The 20,446-nt window shown below is 41.5% G+C and overlaps 1 protein-coding gene across 3 annotated transcripts in view; it reads left to right on the forward strand.

Moving 5' to 3' along the window:
• PRICKLE1 (prickle planar cell polarity protein 1) overlaps positions 1 to 20,446 on the forward strand; it is a 131,481-nt gene that overhangs the window by 65,866 nt on the left and 45,169 nt on the right. For 2 of the 3 annotated variants that reach the window (XM_060191748.1, XM_060191753.1), the window contains exon 1: positions 4,463 to 4,582. The exons of the other annotated variant lie outside the window; for it this stretch is intronic. The gene's annotated coding sequence lies outside the window, so the exon portion shown is untranslated. Of the gene's footprint in view, positions 1 to 4,462; positions 4,583 to 20,446 lie in introns of those variants that run through there. 3 annotated transcript variants of the gene reach the window in all.

A 20,446-nucleotide genomic window follows, 5' to 3' on the forward strand; every position in this document is an offset into this window, starting at 1 on the left:
CTTTTTAATGAGAACTGAGGTTGCAAATATTTTTCTCCAATCCTGCTTTTGCTTTGCATTCTTTAGTTATCTATCTCCTTGTTAGAGAAAGATAATGGCTCTAGCTGTTATCAATAAATCTTTTTATACTGAACCAAAAATATTTTGTCACGTATATTCCAACAGATTAAAATTAGTTATACGTCACGGAAAACTCTGAGCTATCATGAATTTCAAAATGCCCAGAGTTGGGAGTCAGCACTGCGCCTCTTGCTGCCGAATCTGAAGACCTACATGTGAGGCTGCTGATTCTCCGTAGTCACGAAGTTAAAAAGGCTAATTAACCTTTCTGACTTGTCCTCCATGATGAGAATAGGGGAGTTTTTGAATTTAAAAGTTCACTTATCCGAGATCGAGTATGGGGAGAGACTGGGTGGTGGCGCATCTGGTTGAGCGCACATGTCACACTGCACAAAGACCCAGGTTCCAGCCCCGGGTCCCCACCTGCAGGGGAAAAGCTTTGTGAATGGTGAAGCAGGGCTTTACCACAACCTGCAGGCATCTCTCTCTCTCTCTCTCTCTCTCTCTCCCTCTCCCCTTCACACTTGATTTCTGGCTATCTCTAGTCAATAAATTAATACAAAGATAATTTGAAAAATTTGTAAAAAATTCAGTGTGTGTGATCTGTTATTTGTGCAGTGCATCACCTAATAGTATTCTCATACTACTGCTCTCATGATAAAACTAACAAGGCCTCAGGATGCTTTGTAATAATGCATATATCAGATAGCTGAAGTTGGGCCTTTCTTGTAATATTCATTGACTAAAATGCACCTTTTTGCATCATGTGGATAACAGTCTCTCTATAATGCCTTAGGACTTTTTTTTTTTAATTTTTTTTTTTAATATTTATTTTCTTTATTTATTCCCTTTTGTTGCCCTTGTTGTTTTATTGTTGTAGTTATTATTGTTGTTGTCATTGTTGGATAGGACAGAGAGAAATGGAGAGAGGAGGGGAAGGCAGAGAGGAGGAGAGAAAGATAGACACCTGCAGACCTGCTTCACCGCCTGTGAAGCCACTCCCCTGCAGGTGGGGAGCCGGGGTTCGAACCGGGATCCTTATGCCGGTCCTTGTGCTTTGCGCCACCTGCGCTTAACCCGCTGCGCTACAGCCCGACTCCCTGCCTTAGGACTTTTTACTTGTAGTGGTCCAAGGATTCTTAGGGGGAAAATGTCAGAAACTGTGGGAACTATTAGGCTCTCATATCCTCTGCTTCGAAGTAAAGAAAATGTTGATAGAGGAAATAGAGCTTTTGTTTGACTAAGCAGTATAGCATCCTTGAAGCTTATTTGACTAAATGTTGACTCAAATATAATTTAAGGGGAAAGATTCATGGTGTTTCTAAAAGATGAAAGGAACATTTTTGGGTCTTCTATCAGTGTTTCTTTTAAAATAATAAAACACAGTGTCTACCAGCAGAAGATAAGGAAATATAAATCCACAACTTAGTCCTACTTGGCAAGTTTTGCACTTTTCCTAACTTTGTGTCTGAAGAATTTGAAGAATTCACCCTGTCTGCTTCCCCAAAAGCAGAAACTCCAAACTGGATTTTTCTCCTTGTGTAAATGGAGAGAAGACTACTTTTTTGTAGTATTCAAAGATCTAAATAGTATTTAAAGTCACCAAAAAAAAAATAATAAAATAAAGGATTTTTTTGCCTCTTAAAGATGATCTTATATGAAATTCTTGCCATCTATATTCTGTAGGTTATTATTTCATGGTAACCCACCTAAAGAAAAATATTTGCATGTCTCTTTTATTTCTAATTTAGAGTGAACACTTTCTCACCTTTGCCATTTGATTGCAAAAGAGTGCTCTGTCATATATATATATATATATATATATATATATGTAAATATATATATATATATATGTAAATATATATATTTTTTTTGGCTAGAGACAGAGAGAAATTGAGAGGAGAGAATGAGAGACAGAGAGATACCTGCAGCCCTTCTTCACCACTCATGAAGCTTTCCCCTTACAGATGGGGACCAGGGGCTCAAACCGAGGTTCTTGTGCACTGTAGTGTGTGCACTTAACAAGGTGCACCACCACCTGGCCCCCATATACTTATTTATCTTAATGCAAGAGAGAGATTAAAGAAAGGTACACAGACCAGGACATTGCTCAACCCTGGCTAAAGGTGGTGCTAGGGATTGAACCTGGGACCTCAGAGCCTCAGGCAAGACATTCTTTTGCATAACCATTATGCTGTCTCCCTAGCCACTGTACTTAACTATTTTGACAATGTGTGCTCACTGAACACTGCCTTTTTCTACTTTTCATAGTCCGCTCTTTAGATATGCATGAAAGTGCAGGGGAGCATTTTCAAGTTTAGATCAGATACAGTGTCAAGAGGTCAGAAATGATATGGCTCCTCAAAGTTTGCCCAGTGATGGCATTTTAAGTAAAAGAGTAATATTTTATTTCCTGTAAGCAAGTAGCAAAGTTTCAAGTACTTCATCCTTGTGGTTCAGGAGGTGACACAGTGGATAAAGCATTGTACACTCAAGCATGAGGTCCTGATTTCGGTCCCCGGCAGCACATGTACTGAAGTGACATCTGGTTCTTTCTCTCTCTCCTCCTGTCTTTCTCATAAATAAATAAAGTCTTTAAAAAAAAACAAGGACTTCATCCTAACTTTTCTAACTTGACTCTTTTCTCCTGCCTAAGTAGACGAGTAACCACCATTTTGCCAATTTGAAGTATGAAAAAAAAAAAAAGAGACATCGACTTCCTTTACCTTAGGCATATAATTAATAGCTTAGTTTGATTCCATATTAAACCTTTGCCATTTACAGGATTATCATGTAGTGGTTACATAAAAGTCCCATGAGGACATGCTTAATTGGGTAATTAAGACTACAGAAAAATACTTCCAGAGAAATATTTTGATTACAAATAAAATCAAAGGAGAATATCTAATTTTGAAGGATTAGGTATTTTTTCTCATTTAAAAAAATGGGGAGGACCTGCCATTTATTTTTGTGCAGTTTTGTAAGTGTTTCCATGTGTGACACTACAGAGCAAAACATCTAAGTCAGAGTCCACACACCCGGTCTTTTGCATAGTCACTATACCATCTTCCCAGTACAGATATTGCTAATTACTTAAAATTCTGCCCAATCAATAGAATATGAACTTTTCTGTATGCTCGATATTTTAATCCATTTAACTTTTTCATAATAATAGGTTTTAAAAAATAATACATCATCACAAAAGGATATTTGGAGGCAAAATGTAAAACCTGGCTAACAGGTGTCATGTTTTCTTCTTCGTAAATAGGAAGAGTCTTTCATTGTTCAATTTCTTTTCTCAAAATCTAGTGGGATTTTCCTTGACATAGTAAGGCTTTTATACAAATTTAGTTTTCCTGTGTAAATTTGGGGGAGCTGGCATTTCACCTCGTTTGTTTATGGCAAACAGAAGTAAGAGGAAACTTTAGATAGATATAAAAATAATAGTTTAGAATATATATGAAATATCAGGGGCTAGGTGATGGTACACCTAGTTGAGCACAGATGCTACCACGTGCAAGGACCTGGGTACAAGTGCCCCCATCCCTGCTTGTAAGGGAAAAGCTTTATAAGTGGTAAAGCAGGGCTGCAGGTGTCTCTATTTCTCTCCCTCTCTGCCTCCCCATTTCATCTTGATATCTGTCTGTCTCTATCCAATAAATAGTAAATACATTAAAAAATAAATGAAAGGGACCAGGTGGTGGTGCACCTGGCTAAGCGCCCACATTACAATGTGCAAGCACCCAGGTTCGAGCCCCTGGTCCCCACCTGCAGGGGGAAAGCTTCACAAGTGGTAAGGTAGGGCTGCAGGTGTCTCTCTCTCTCTCCTCTATTTCCCCCCTCCCCTCTCAATTTCTTTCTGTCTCTATCCAATAATAAATAAATAAATAAAAGTTAAAAAATAAAATCTCAGATTACTTTTCCTTTGATTTAGGATTTGGATAATTGCCCATTCTTCCCCAGTATTAACACTTCTTAGCCATGTCTTAATAAGAATTTCCTGGGGCCATGCAGTGGCACACCTGGTTAAATGTGCACATTACAGTGCACAAAGACCTGGGTTCAAGGCCTTGGTCCACATGTGTAGGAGGAAAGCTTCATGAATGGTGAAGCAGGGCTGCAGGTGTCTCTCTGTTTCTCTCTCTACCTCTCCTTTCCCCTTAATTTTTCTCAGTATCTATCCAATAAAATCAATAATTTCTTAAATTAAAAATATGTTTCTTCCTTCAGTTGCTAACATCCTTAGCGCTATTTTATAAGTGAAGAAATCAGGATGCAGAAACAAAAGGGGGTTCAGAAGGCAACATCAGGGCCCAAGTCCACTAATTCATTTACTTCCTACTTAACAAAATTCAATAGGCAAGTATTTTTTTTTAAAAAATCAATTTGATTTGTTTTATAGAGACAGAGGCTGATAAGCAGAGAGAGTGAAAGAGACTACAGCACTGAAGCTTCCTTCAATGCAGTAGGAGTCAATTCTGAACCTAGGTCACGCACGTTGGCGACGCAGCGCACTGCCCAGGTGAGCTATTCCACCAACCCTGAACCAGTCTTCATTCAACATAGACTGTGTCTTCATGGTTTCCCCATGAATTCAGAATGGTTTTCCTGGCCATGATAGGGGCCTTCCAGTACTGCTTCATCTCACTGTCCACTAAGTGATTCCTGAGTAGCCACTAAGCTTCTGCTATGGGAGGGGGGAGAAAGAAGCACAGCCCTAGACTCTACCCTCTCCCAGCGACCCCATCTGCCTTCTTCACTTGCGTTTCCTTAGCTCTTTCAGTCACCTGAATGTGTGGAGATGTTACTGGTCCTAAGTCTGACCTTAGATACATCGTCTTTGACCAATTCTACTCACCATCATCCCTCTATCATTCAAACAGCGCAGTCTTTAGGTTTTCTGTGGACCTCTTCCTCATATCTAAGCCATCCCCTCGGTGTGACTGCTTCATTCCATGTTCTTTCTCACTTAACTCCCCCACTGATCTTTTGACCCCGGCTTTTTCTACAGTCCCTTGACCCACTGTCTACATTACAGCAATGACCATAGTTCTCAAAAGCAATCCTGATCATGCCTAGCTTTGTCCAGTGATGATAATGGCAGCGCCTTCTGTTGAGTACTTAACTAGATAGCAGAGACGGTGTCCACCAGCTTTCTGATGTAGGAGCTGCTGTGTCCCCCTCCCAAGAATAAGATGTAAAGACAGGGGCCAGGTGGTAGCACACCAGGTTAAGCACACATAGCTTGAAGCACAGGGACTGGCGCAAGGATCCCGTCTGAGCCCCCGGCTCCCCACCTGTGGGGGGGTGGTGGTGGTCACTTCGCATGCAGTGAAGCAGGTCTGCAGGTGTCTATCTTTCTTTCCCCCTCTCTGTCTTCTCCTCTTCTCTCAATTTCTCTCTGTCCTTTCCAACAACAGCAGCAGCAAGAACAACAGTAACAATAAAAGCAACAACAACAGCAAAATGGAAAAAAAGATGGCCTCCAGGAGCAGTGGATTCCTAGTGCAGGCACCAAGCCCCAGCGATAACCCTGGAGGCAAAAAAAAGTAAAGACACAGGGAGGTGACACAGCTTGTGAGTGACAGGGCTGCCATATACGCCAAATCTCAGTGCTTCCAGAAACCATGTACTTTATCTCTGTGTGTCATGAGCAGCCAAATACACATCGATTATAAAATGTTGTATATGATGTTCATATATGAAGAATCTTTTATATCTTTTCTTTATTGCTATGTTAGTGAGAGAGCTACAGAGAGAAAGATCTAAGGAGAGAAAGACCATGACACTGCTCAGCTCTGGTTCCCAGTGGTGCTGGGGATTGAAGCTGGGATCTCAAGGCCTCGGGCATGAAGTCCTACACATAACCACCCCACTACCTCCCCAGCCCTAGAAGAATTATAAATGACGCATGTACAAATGTAAACAATGAGGATTAATAATTTTCCACTTGGTGGTTTAACTTACATTATTTGGGGAACCTTTAAATGTAGTATTACATTAACAAGAAAACTAGAAGAAGAAACAAAAAGTTACATAGCTAAGATTCAGATGTTTACATTTACTGGTACTTTGTTGTCCTATAATAAATGATGCTTCAGAATAACATGGATTTGCTCATAACTAGCCATTCTATGCAAAACTATGTTCTGTTGAGCCACTGCATCTGCTGTTTCAAATTACTTGTGTTGCACAGGTCATCTGAATGGAAACAAAATTAGCTTAGAGATAGGAAGTGCCTTTGATTAGCTCAGTGAAGCCATGGTCAATTCAATTAAAGTGTTAAAATATATTTCAGAGGGAAGAATGTTTAGGGTCATAAATTGATTCAACACAGTTGTTCCTCAGCGCTTACTATTTACCTGGAAGTGGGTACTGTGTTTGTGCCTTTGAAGATAAGCGTTATTTACAAGATGCTTAGTTAATAGAGACTTGCTTCGGCATGCTGTGTTTAACATCAGAGATCTTTATCTTGAACTTTGTGGTTGACAAGGAGTCATTTCATGTAAGTGCTGGGTATTGTTGCTGGGTCAATTTGCATGTAGATAAATGTTGCACATTGAGCGAAAGCCATCTTTTCTGAGTGTTTAGAGATGTGTTTCCACCTGAAGTACATATGGCCCCTGATTGTTTTACTCTTTTAAGGCACCAACAGAGCTTGTGTTTGCATAGTGCATTCCTTGGGCCATCCTACTGTGTGAGTTCAAGACTTGCATGTGAAAAGTCTTTGCTCTACCAGTCTCTCTACTCTCCTTTCTTGGCTTGAAAAGTCCAGCGAAGTGGTTATAACAGCAAGCCATTGTTTCAAACAAAGCTGGGAATTGATGCACTAATGTGAAAAGTAGCTTGTTGAAATAGTTCCTAGATAACCTCTTCCCAAAGTAGCCATGATAAGACCTGGTTCCCTATGTCTTACTCAGAGTTTAAGTATCCTCTGTGGGATTTAGATTTCAGAAGAAATTCTGAAAACTGGCATGTTGGCTAGTCTCTGAGTGTCTTTTCCAGACTAAAAAGGAATAATAATGATAATAATAATAAGGCAGTGAAAAAACTTTGTAAAACTACCTTTCAGATAACATGAACTGCTTTGGGACCTGGACTGCTTTCATTTTAAAGTCAGGCTCAGACAGAAGGAGTGGCACAAAGCTCACTTTCTTCAGGAGAGTCCACTGAAAGTCCTTGGATCCCTTAAGATCAAATTAATGTAGTATATCCACCTAAAAAAATAACATTGCCGGTTTCTTGCTTTCAAGAAAGATTCCGCTTGCTAATGGAAAACAAAAATAGTGTTCATCCATAAAAATAACACAGCTCACTTGATGCGGTGGCAGATTTCCCATGTCAGACTCCCTCCGTGGGATGCTAGAAAAAGGACTGATACAGGGCTGGGGAGATAGCATAATGGTTGTGCAAAAAGACTTTCGTGCCTGAGGCTCTGAGATCCCAGGTTCAATCCCCAGCACCACAATAAATCAGAGCTGAGCAGTGCTCTGGTTTCATTCTCTCTTTCATTCTGTATCTCTCTTCCATTAAACAAATAAATAAACAAAACAGAGGAAGGAGGGAGGGAGAGAGGGAAGAAGGGAGGAAGGAAGGAAGGAAGGAAGGGTAACTGACATGACCAGAGTCCAGAACAGCCAAGATGCATATAGCTCACAGCTTCAAATACTTTGAATGTTCCTGGATATATGTTGCATTTATGAAACACAAGATACACCTTCAGATAAGCACACAGTCTCTTGCTATATTGGGATGCAACTCTCTGGGGTATGCTGTGATTTAATTCAGAAACCAGATTTATTACAGCAAATTTACAAAGACAAGGGCTGGGAAAAGCCTGAATGATGAGGCTGGGGTGCCAGGAACCAGTGATACTTAGCCTATTTTGATTTGTCTTATTACAAATAGTCATTTTTGCCACCTCGTTCTGGCTGTGTAAGCAAAGTAGAAAATGACAGTCCTAAGTAGTCACGGATATAGTTGAAAATGTTTAGACAGCTAAAGCCCAGTTAGGTTGTTCTGAGGGCGGTTGCCTCATTTCTCATTGTTGGTGTATATGAACATGGTCTTCATAAGAGGCTAAGAGAGAATGGAATGAATTGGGGGAGTCACCATGCAGACTTGGGGCTCCCTGTAGGAAAGCACACTCTCTGTGATCTAGCCAACAATTCTGGAGTCTTAGGGAATGGTGGCCACCAGGAATGATTGAGTTGATGTGCAGGTACCAAGCCACAGTGATAAGCCAGGTTGCAATAAATAAATAAATAAATATAAATAAATAAGATAATATAAAAATAAAATAATGCAAGAGCATCCCTCCACCATCCATGAAGCTCCACTTGTTTTTGTCTTTGTTGCTCCCTCATATCGTTCCCAGGCATCGAACACAAGGTTTTGCTCTTGCTAGGCAGGGTCTCCCTCTTGCTAGGCAAGCACTCTATTGCTGAGACACTTCCTGGACCCCAGCTTTGAGTTAATCCAGTGTTGACTTCACTTTGCAAATCAAGTAACATTAAAGGAAGACTAGGGTGTTCAACAACACAGGTATGGGCTTTGAAATAGTCGAGAAATACGTCTCCAGGGGCTGGAGAGAGAGCACAGTGGCTATGCAGATAATTTTTATGCTTGAAGCTCTGAAGTCCCAAATTTAATCCCTGGCACCACCATAAACCAGAGCTGAGCAGGGCTCTGGTAATAAATAAGTAAATACACTGTTCTCATAGATACTACTTCTCAGTCTTCCTTCTCCCTATCAGGGGCAGTAGCCTAGCTTGGTATATTTCAAACTACAATACTCCCTCTTAGCAAGTTCTGACTGTAGTACCTTACCCCCACCCCTGCAGCCACTGCTTTATTAGGTTGACCATACACCCCATTTTGCTCTGAAAACACATTTGTCCCTTTTATTCAGATGGGACGATGAAGTACACCACCACGCCCACCCCCAGTCTTCTAAAGTACTCAGTTAGGACTCTTGAGTTGTAAGATCATCCTGTCTAAGGTTCAGCCTCTCTCTGGTAGGTCTCAAGTCATATGAGTAAAACAGCCAAGTCAAACATCCACTGGGAAACAAAGGAATCCCCAAGACACAGGTGGCTGAACCTCTTGCCTTGCTTGCTTTTCCTAAAATTTGGAAGAGAAAGACATTGGACCTCCTCCCTCAGTCAGTAGATACCCCAAAATGCATTTCAAGACCACTGAACAGGATGCTAATATCAGACCCAGCTCAGTTGTAGATAAAAATGAGGTTCAGACTCTTCTTTCAACTCTTATTTAGATGAATTCAACTGCTTTATAGCTGGAAGACAGATGCCAGGACAAATATAGGGAAATGTGTGACGACTGGGCTATTTTTAACACTTCCAAATGAAGCTGGCAGCTGTTGTTCAGTGAGGAAACTTAAATAACTTTGTTTCGTTAAAAAATAGATCCGAGACATATGGATTTCAGCATGTTGTATATTTATTGTTTGTACTTATTAGGGAAAATCACTTCACTTGAAGGAAAAAAATAAGACATTCTTCCGGGTATATACTAAAAAAAAAAAAAAAAAGTCTGTGCTTGTTAGCCTGCAGTCAGCCAGTGTTGGCAGAGTGTCTGCACTCAGAATCTTCTGGTTGCTTTTAACTTTGTCAAGTTTTATAGTGAAACAAGTTCTCACTAATAGAACCAAGGGAATATGTTAACCTGGAGTTTATATTCTATTATTTTTAGTATGACAAATTCAAGTCTAAAAGAGGCATTCTGAAACCTTTCAATCCCCTTCCACCCACCCCTGAGACTACAGGACCACAGATGGTGATCATGCAAGAAACCCACATGTTAAGTAGAAGGAGAAGAAAAATTCAGACCACCAAGAAAAGTAGCCCACGCTTCTTGTCAAACACCTAAGAACATGTTTAATTTCTATTGGCTGAGTCTCTTGACCTTTCCCTTCAGCTCTGAACTTCAAGGTCTGCAAAGTGTCCTGGAATTAAGAAGTAGTGAGGTTGGTGTTTGGGGTTGTCCTCAAAACACAGCCCATAGGTACAATGAAATTAATGCCTCTGGTCCTCAAGATGACAAACTCTGTGTGCACATTTAACTCTGACCTCTTTTTGAGATTTCACTCAAAGGACAGTAAAATTATTTCGTGTAAGGGGTTAAGGCACAAAGGTGAAGACAATGAAAAAGAAGAAAGTAATGTCAATTTTTGAAATTGTAATTTGTAGTTAGAAGTAGAGGAAGTTGAGAAGCAGCCTGAGTTGTCCATACTCAGTAGATACTGCCCAAGGAGAAGAGCAGTCAATAGGCATTTACTTTCTAAAAAGAAAATGATACTGTACTCAGTAAACAAAAACAGAATGGCAGATAGATAGGTAGATAGACAGACAGACAGATGATAGATACCTTACAGAAGAGTGAGTAAGTTTCTGGAAATTCTGAGCTCTTTGTCCCTGTCTCTCAGCTAATAAAGAAGAAGTTTGGGAGATGGATCAGTAGCATACACTTTGCAAACCTGGGGCTGGGGCTCTGTCCTTGACACTGCCCATAATAGAGCATTGTGCTGGTTTCCCCTTATCTCTCACTGAGATAATTAATTAAAAATTTAAAGATAATAAAAATTTAAAAAAAACACTAGAGTGGGTAACCTATTGTCATTTTCCTTCTTTTTTTAAACTTTTAAAAATATTTATTTATTCCCTTTTGTTGCCCTTGTTGTTTTTTATTGTTGTAGTTATTACTGTTGTTATTGATGGTGTCGTTGTTGGATAGGACAGAGAGAAATGGAGAGAGGAGGGGAACACAGAGAGGGGGAGAGAAAGACAGACACCTGCAGACCTGCTTCACCGCCTGTGAAACAATTCCCCTGCAGGTGGGGAGCCGGGGGCTCGAACCGGGATGCTTACGCCAGTCCTTGCGCTTTGCACCACATGCGCTTACTATTGTCATTTTCATTTGGTAAGGTGACTCTCCTTCGGTGACTTTTTCCCCTCATTTTTATTGGAAATTTAACAGTGTTTTACAGACTTACAGGATTTTAGAGATATCCTTTCACACACACACACACAAAACACTGTTGTGTGTGAGTCACCACACCCTCAATCAAAGTTCTTTTTTTTTGTATTGACCTAATAATTTAAGACGATAGGATAAGAGAGGTACAGTTCCACACAATTCTCACCACCAGAGCCTTATACCATCCCCTCCATTGGAAGTGTCCCTGTTCTTTATCCCTCTGGGAGCATGGACCCAGTGTCATTGTGGGATGCAGAAGGTGGAAGGTCTGGCTTCTGTAATTGCTTCCCCGAGTTAACAGGTTGATCCACACTCCCAGTCTGCCTCTCTCTTTCCCTACTGGGGCGGGGTTCTGGGGAATTGGAGCTCCAGGACACATACTCCCAGCCTGTCTTTCTCTTTCCCTAGTGGAGCAGGGCTCCAGAGAGGTGGGGTTCCAAGGTACGTTTCCACCAAAATTCTCCCCCACCCCATACCCACCATAGTTCTCACAGTCCAAGAGACAGTTTAGTCACCTTTGATTTTGGAAGTTCATTCATTTTAGACATCTATAGCCCACATGTGAGTGAAGCCATTCAATTACTGTTTTTCACCCCTTTACTTATTTTTAAAAAAATAATTTTGTATTATTTTTCATTTATTTATTGGATAGAGAGCCAGAAATTGAGAGGAGAGAGAGATGGAGGGTGGGAGAGAGAGAGAGAGAAAGAGGGAGAGAGAGAGAGGGAGGGAGGGGGAGACAGAGAGAGAGACACAGAGAGAGAGAGAGAGACCTACAGTCCTGCTTCACCACTTGCAAAGCTTTTCTCCCTGCTGGTGGAGACCCTGGGCTCAAACACGGTCCTTGTGCATGGGAGCATGTGCACCTAACCAGGTGTGCTACCACCCCGCCCCACCCCGTACTTATTCACTTAGCATAATCACCTCCGATTCCATCCATTTGGTTCCCAATGAGGCAATCTTCACTTTTTTTTTTTTTAGTTTCTGAGCTGTGTTCTATTACATATCCCAGAACTCCTTTTTTTTCTTTTAGATTTTTGTTCATCATGCTTTCTTTTCTTTATCGAGGGGAATTAGTGGTTTACAATCAACAGTGAAAAACAGCAGTTAGTACATGGGTAAAATTTCTCAGTTTAACAATTCAAGCCCCCTCTAGGTCCTCCTCAGCCATCAAGTTCCAGGCCCTGAATCCCCTCCCCCGACCCGCAGAGTCTTTTACTTTGGTGCAATACACCAACTCCAGTTCAAGTTCTGCTTTGTGTTTTCTTATTTTTCAACTTTGTCTTATTGTTATTATTGATTCAATAATGATATAAAAGATTGTGGGATAAGAAGGATACAGTTCGCACAGTCCTCACCACCAGAGTGCCAGATCCCATCCCCTCCAATGGCAGCTTCCCTAGTCTTTATCCCTCTGGGAGTCTGGACCACAGATCTCTATGGGGTGCAGAAGGTGAAGGTGGGAGGTCTCGCTTCTGTAATTGCTTCTCCGCTGACTCCATAACTTCTTTTTTGTTGATCCTATAACTTCTTTATCCAGTCATCTGTTGTTGAGCATTTAGGCTACTTCCACTCCTTTATTCTTGTGAATAATGCAGCTATGAACATAGAGATGTGTGTCCTTTAGATATATGCCTAGGGGTGTGTTTCTGGATCAGAAAGCATTTCCATTTTTATGTGTCTAAGGACTTTCCATACTCTTGTCCATAAGGGCTCTACCAGTTTGCATTTCTCCAATAGTGTATCAGGTTTTTTTTTTTTTTTTTGGTAATGTGAATCCTTTCAAGTTGACAAAGTCTTTGACAGCATATAATAGAAAAAAAAATTGTTCATATTTAGTTTTAGCTCATTGACCCTTAAATTTCTCAAGGTGTTTTTAGTTTGTATGCATTAGTGAAACCACTCTTTTGTAGCAAAACTTTTTTTAAGTAAATAATTTTTAATTAAAAAAAATAGGTTACAGGGGTAGATAACATAATGATTATGCAAAGAGACTCTCATGCCTGAGGCTCCAAGGTCCCAAATTCAATCTCTGTACCACCATAAGCCAGAGATGAGCAGTGCTCTGGTAAAAAAAAAAGAATATATATATACATATATATATACATATATATATATACACACACACATATATATATAGAGAGAGAGAGAGGGAGAGAGAGATTCTTAAATCTCAGAATAGAAAACTTAGTTTCAGTTGGTACAACTTGAAACTTTTTATTAGATCATTAATGTTTCATGATTTGGGGATATATGTGTATGCCATGCAACTATTGGACTATTTTATAGTAATAATGGTGCTCAAAAGATTTTGAAAAGAACAGATGCATTTCAGAATTATTATAGTCTCAGGGCTACTTTGTAAGCTAAATTGAATATTTTCATCATATGCAATGAGATTGTATCTAGCTTTTTATTTATTTATTGGATAGAGATAGCCAGGAATCAAGAGGGAGAGAGGTAGAGGGGAAGAGAGACAGAGAGACACCTGCAGCACTGCTTCACCACTAATGAAGCTTTCCCCATGCAAGTGGGGACCAGGGGCCTCAAACCTGGGTCCTTGTGCATCATAACCTGTGCATTTTAATCAGGTGCACCACTGCTCAGCCCACATATATGTAGGTGTTTTTTTTTTTAATTTTGAGAAGATTCAACTGTTCTAGACTATCATGATTTAAGAAAAGGACAAAAGGTCTTTTGTTTAAAGGATGAAATATAAATTATTAATTCACTCTTAAAAAACAGAAAATCCTTAACAACCTAGTTGGGGGGGGGGGAGGAGGGAGGGAAGGAGGAACTTTAATCTCTCTTTTGAATGTGACCTGAAAGATTCACTTTCTCCCCAACGTTAACAGAGATGGAGACTTAGCTCTGTTCAAGCATTGAGCATTAGTAGAGAAAAAGTAAGTTTTACTTTCTTGAGACAGACTTGAGGAAAGGACATTTGGCTAGCACCTCTCTGGTAGACACTACTGCACCACACCCACCAGCAAAGCAGCCCTTCCGGAGTGCACTGACCCTCCCCTCCACCTTGCTGTCCTCTTACACTTTGGTGACATCAGTTCTGCCATCTGAGTTGAAAGGTCCTTGTCTTCACTTGGAGTTTTATTATCCTCCTTACACTTCTTGGTGATGAAGTCATTCCATGTTTTTATTGTCTATCAATCACTTTAATATTTCTAGGCGTGGGAGTTGGTTAATGGTAATCCTTTAACTGTTATTTGTATGAAATCTCCTCATTCTTTCCACTTTGATCACCTCGCAGAATGGAACATTCTTGGGTGCTTGTCTTCCCTGTTCAAAACTTTGTATATATCCTGCCAGTCTTTTCTTGCCTTTAGAGTTTCAGCTGAGATAGGAATTCTTCATGTAGGAGAATCTTTGCTTTCCTCTAACCGTTCTCAAAATCCTCTATTTACCTTTGATTGTTGCCATGTTAAATAATATATGCTTTGAAGACTTTAGGTTTGAGTTCCTGTTTTGTTTTGTTTTGTTTTGTTTGCTTGGTTGCTTGTTTTAGAGTTTCCTAGATTTGAAGGCCTAGCTCTTCTTCGCGTGGGAAGTTCTCAGCTAATGTTTCTTAAAGTAAGAAATCGCTCCCTTTCTCTCCTCTTCTTACCATCCCTGTGATGTATTGTCCATCTTCATCTTGTCCTGTGATTCTCTTAGAGTATCCTCACTTGATTTAGTTTTTTTCTTTATATATATATATCTTTTAAAATTTATTTTCCCTTTTGTTGCTCTCGTTGTTTTTTATTGTTGTTGCTGTTGATGTTGTTGGATAAGACAGAGAGAAATGGAGAGGGAAGGGGAAGACAGAGAGGGGGAGAGAAAGATAGACACCTGCAGACCTGCTTCACCGCTTGTGAAGCAACTCCCCTGCAGGTGGGGAGCCGTGGGCTTGAACCAGGATCCTCACGCCAGTCCTTGCACTTCGCAGCACGTGAGCTTAACTCTCTGTGCTACCGCCCAACCCCCTTTTTTTCTTTTTTCTGGGTTTCTTCATGGTTTCTTATACCCTCTCCTACAGTTTAGATTTCTTTGACCCTTGGCTTCTATTTTTCTGCTAGCAGACCACTCTAATATCTAAAATTTGTTTAGGAGTTCACTTCTTTATTGAACAAGTTACAAGAGGCATAGTCAAAGAAACCAAAGTCCATGTCACCATCTTCAAACTCACCTTTCTTTGCTTTCATTTCCTTCTCCTCAGCAGGGGTGGCAACAGAGGGGATGGGATCACGTGCAGGTACAGCCCCTGCTACCAGGGGCATCCCCATCCCCACTCCCTCCAAACCCACAGATTGCAGATCGGGCTCCTGAAGTTGACAGTGTTGACACTGTCCAGGGCCGTCCCAAACAACCAGGTCAGAAAGGCTCCACGTTCACACTACTGCGGGGATGAGGCCCTTGGCCATGTGCTCTGCCCCAGTCACTTCATCACTGTGCAGGATGATGGCGGAATAGATGCAGGTGAGCTTGGAGGTGGAGACCATTCCAGGAGCTGCCAGGAGGTGGTAGTCACTGGATGAAGTGAATGTCTCTCCCCACTGTTGCTTTAGTTCCTTGGGAAGAAGCGAGCACCTTGGCAGCCACTGGAGGGAAACTACTATATTCTCAATTCATTTACTGTGTTCTTGATTGCTGTGGTTTCTGCTATAATTTCTCACTTATTGTCTCCGACTTAGCTCAAACACACACACACACACACACACACACACACACACACACACAAAGGTGGCAGGACTTATGTGATCTGTGTGAGAGCTTAATGCTAGGAAGGTAGATAACTCAGGAGTGTGGAGCAGAACAAGGGCAGGGAGGTGACTTCATTGTACACACACATGTTGGCTTTTTAAGATGCTTAAAAATCTCTTAATAAAAATAGATGGAGGGGCAGGCGGTTATGCACCAAGTCAAGTGCTCATAGTGCAAAGCACAAGGACCTGAGCAAGGATCCTGATTAGAGCCCCGGCTCCCCACCTGCAGGGCAGTCACTTCACAATCAGTGAAGCAGGTCTGCAGGTGTCTGTCTTTCTCCCCCCCTCTTTGTCTTTCCCTCCTCTCTCAATACCTCTCTGTCCTATTCAAAAAATTTTAAAAAATTGGTCAAGAATGGGGAGAAAAAAAAAAGCCACCTGGAGCAGTAGATTCATAGTGCAGGCATCTAGCCCCAGAGATAACCCTGGAGGCAAAACATTAAAAAAAAAAATCTGTCTGTCTCTCTGCACACTTTTTTCCCCATTTATTTATTTATAAAAGGGAAACACTGACAAAAACCATAGGATAAGAGGTACAACTCCACACAAGTCCCACAACCAGAACTCCACATCCCATCTCCTCCCTTGATGCTTTCCTATTCCTTAACCCTCTGGGAGTATGGACCCAAGGTCATTGTGGGATGCAGAAGGTGGAAGGTCTGGCTTCTGTAATTGCTTGCGCACTGAACATGGGTGTTGGCAGGTGGATCCATACTCCCAGCCTATCTCTCTCTTTCCCTAGTGGGGTGAGGTTCTGGAGAATCGGAGCTCCAGGACACATTGGTGGGGTCGTCTGTCCAGGGAAGTCTGATTGGCATCGTGCTAGCATCTGGAATCTAATGGCTGCAAAGAGAGTTAACATATAAAGCCAAGCAAGTTGTTAACTAATCATGAACCTAAAAGCTGGAATACTGCAGATGAAGAGATGAGGATCTCCATTCTGTAGATAGCTAGTAGGCATATTTTAGTTATATTCCAAAGGCCTTGTGGCTATACTAGTTTGTTGTGTTTTTTTTCCCCCTGAGCCTGAAATCTGAAATAGGGTAGATCCTAGTTATTGTCTGTGGAGATGATGTCATGGCTGGAAAAAGGAAAAGAATTTGGATCTGGGAAGAGAGTAGCTCCCAAATATGAGAAAGGTGTATAAATATTGTTGACTGTAAACCCCATCAATTTGATGTGATCTGGGGCCCATACTCAGCTTAGGAGCCTATGTAACCTCTGCATCCCTATAGATCCAACCTCACATTCTGTGGTCATGTGGACATTCCAAGCTGCCCCAATATCAGGACTCATCTTCCTCAGGTGGAGCATAGAGTATGTTGTCCAGCCTCCCTTCAGAGGATGGGCCATTCTCTACTGTTGTTGATCTAAGTTGAGGGCAAGGTCCTGTGGGGGTCCACAAAGGGGTTTGTTTTGTTGTTCCTGATAGAGACGACCGGTAACAATGGAGAGAGGGATTTATTTGAGGTCTAGGCCCATCATGTCTGTTTGGGAATCTCAGGACTCCCCGAGTAGGGCCCCTGCTGATGGGGTGGCCTGATAGTGACTGAAGAGCATCATTAAAGTCTGCCAGTCTGTTGCCCTTATTCAGCTTTTGCAGTCCTTGCTTTGATAAGGATAGCTTGGGAGTGAGTGAGGGAGGTATAATAGGAAATGGGTGAGGAGGGTATCTAAGTCTAAGTAGACACTATTTCATTATGAACTTGATACTGACTCACTGCAGACTATTGTGTACTTTTGCTTTCAGTTATATATTTTGCCCTAATTTAGGGATACATGTGAACATATGCTCTAACTCATGGGATCTGGTCTGTGTCTAGATATTGAGACTTTGTTGGGATTTGAACCACCTAGAATGGAATTAGAGAATCCTATGATAGGGAAGGTCTCAGCCAGGTAATGAGGCTGAAGAGGTGACATTCCATGCCTGAAGTCTCTGGACACAGTCTGAAGTGAAACATACCGAGGTAGTACTCATTGATTGCGTTGATTAGGTTGGGATCAGCAGGTACAATATTATTTAGTATGACTTGAGAGAAGCATGCAGGAAAGTGAGCCCCACTCCAGAGGTTCCAGGACTGGGGGAAATATAGGCTTTATAGAGGAAGTGGGAGGTTTCTGCTGTCTTAGGGTATAAGAAGGCAATAGATAGTTCTTGCTATAATCATATTATTTGGCAATTGGGTTAACTTTGAAAAATCTCTTTGTTAATATTTGCTGTATCATACTCAACATCACCATAATTTATGTCCTTTGATATTATTTATATCAAAGCTGTGCCACCAGTTTCTTCTGTTCTCCCTGGTCTAAGCTTTTAAGAGTCAGCATATTAAAGATTTAGCCTATGGTCTGTGCATTAAAAAGTTTGAGACATTCGATCAATTTTTCCCCTCTCATATTAATTCAGTAGTTATTTATATGACTACAGATTAATAGGAGTGTACATAAACACCATTCCCACCACCAAAAGACTGTGTCCCATACCACCCCCACACCCATCCCCCCTCCAGCCCCATAAAGCAGAACATAAACCGACACCCTTAACCCAGGGTTTTTACTTTGGTGCCCTACTCTAAATTCAGTCAAATCCTGCTTTGAGTTTCCCTCTCTGTTCTTCTTTCTCAACTTCTGTTGATGAGTGGGATCATCCCATATTTGTCTTTATCTTTCTGACTTAGCTCACTTAACATAATTCTGTCTAGCTCCATCTAAGATGGGTCAGAGAAAGTGGGTTCATTGTTCTTAATAGCTCCTTAGTAACAGGACCCCCTGTTGGGCCTTAAAACTCATCACTGGAGTTAAAGCAAAAAAAATAAAACAAAAACAAACAAACAAACAAAAACAGGCAACTGAGAAGAACTAGGGCAGGAATGCTGGACTCACACAACTCTGATGGGAGTTGAGTCTGAACTGCTGCAGACCACACTTTTAGCTTCAAGAGCCTCCTCAAGGTCAACCAGAAGACAAAACATTCCCGAAAATAAAAGAAAGCTATTTGCTTGTTGTTTAAAACACCTCTGACATCCCAGAATGTACAAAATGCGTACCCTAGCTGTAAGAAATAAAGATAGCATGACAGTTATGCAAAAGACTTTCATGCCTGAGACTCTGAGCCCTCCATTTCAATTCCCAGCACCACTATAAATCAGAGCTGAGCAGTGCTCCTCTCTCCCTCTCCCTCTCCCTCTCTCTCTCTCTCTCTCTCTCTCCCCCTCTCTTTCTCCCTTCCTCCTTCCCTCCCTCTCTCCTCTCCCCTCTCCCCTTCTCTCTCCTCCCTCTTTTCTCTCTGATTCTGTACTGAGGATGCAGCCCCTGAAACTCCACCCCCCCCCCACACACACACACACAGACATTTCCTGCCTCGGTGGATGAATGAGAGCCAGTCTTTTGAGAAGAGCATTGAAAGTAAATCGTGTTTCAACTGATGCTTCTTAACTTCATTGGTAAAGGTGGAGGGAGAGTCACTGAGGACTCTGCAGCTTCAGTGCCCTTGACTATCAGGCCTGGCCTTTGTTGTGGGATGAGCTGCGGGAACCTGTGTGTAAACAGCTCCATGAGGGGCAAGCTCAGGGCATCTCCTGTGACTTGCCTGCTCCTTTTGAAGTGTCTGCTGACTGTACCATTGTCATGCCAGGGGCAGGAGTCCTTTGTTTTATAATGGCAGCACTCTGAGGAGCCAACTGATAAGACCTGGGATCCTGGTGTGAAACTGACCTTTTGAACTAGGGGTCTTTTGAGATAAGCAAGCCTTGGCATTTTTATCACAGGCTTTTTATTGGCGCTCTTAGTGGGGCAGGTTAGTGTCCTTGCTAGGCATGTAAACAGAGGTTTTGTAAGTTCTTCTGGAGTAGCAGGGATATAGGACAAAGATGCAAACCTTCCAACTGCTTACCCCCTAAAGAGGTCTTTGTGGGGAAAGGGCATCAATTAAAAAGAAAAAAAGAGGAATAAACTGTACATTAAGCCAGCTAAGGACTTACCCATGAAAATATTACAAATTTAAAATGGTCTTACTTGGGGCTGGGGAGACAGCATGCTGCTTATACAAAAAAGACTTTCATGCCTGAAGCTCTGAGCTCCCAGGTTCAATCCCCAGCATCACCATAAGCCAGAGCTGAGCAGTGGTCTGATAGCACATGACTCCCACACCGCTCATTCAAACAAATTCTTTTAAATGATCTTGCTTGTCTTTCAGGTTAAATAGTAGGAGTGACTTTTTTTAGGAATCCCATTGGTGGGCTAGAAAGCAGAAAATAGAATGAATGTTAGTCGTTTTCAATTACTTGGCATTGTAACATCCCACGTGGACTGTTTTTTAGACAGTCTCATCAAACTGTGCATTCACAATCCAGCCTTTCTCTCTTAAAAACTTCTGTCAGTCCCTCCTGTGTGAGTGGTACTAGTTCTCTTTTCTCTTCTTTTCCCCTTTCCTTCTTTTCTTTTTTTGTAGAGACAGAGACAGACCACAGTCTCAAAGCTTCCTTCAATGTGGCGGTGGCCAGTCTTGAATCTGTGTCATGCTCGTAGCAAAGCAGCACATTAACCCAGTGAGTGGTTCTGCACTGAGAAAGGCTTTCTATCCCCACAGCCTTCCATTCCACCAGAGACCACAGTCACCAAAAGTGAGC

Source organism: Erinaceus europaeus, chromosome 5 (genome assembly GCF_950295315.1).
Source record: "Erinaceus europaeus chromosome 5, mEriEur2.1, whole genome shotgun sequence".
Taxonomy (NCBI): domain Eukaryota; kingdom Metazoa; phylum Chordata; class Mammalia; order Eulipotyphla; family Erinaceidae; genus Erinaceus; species Erinaceus europaeus.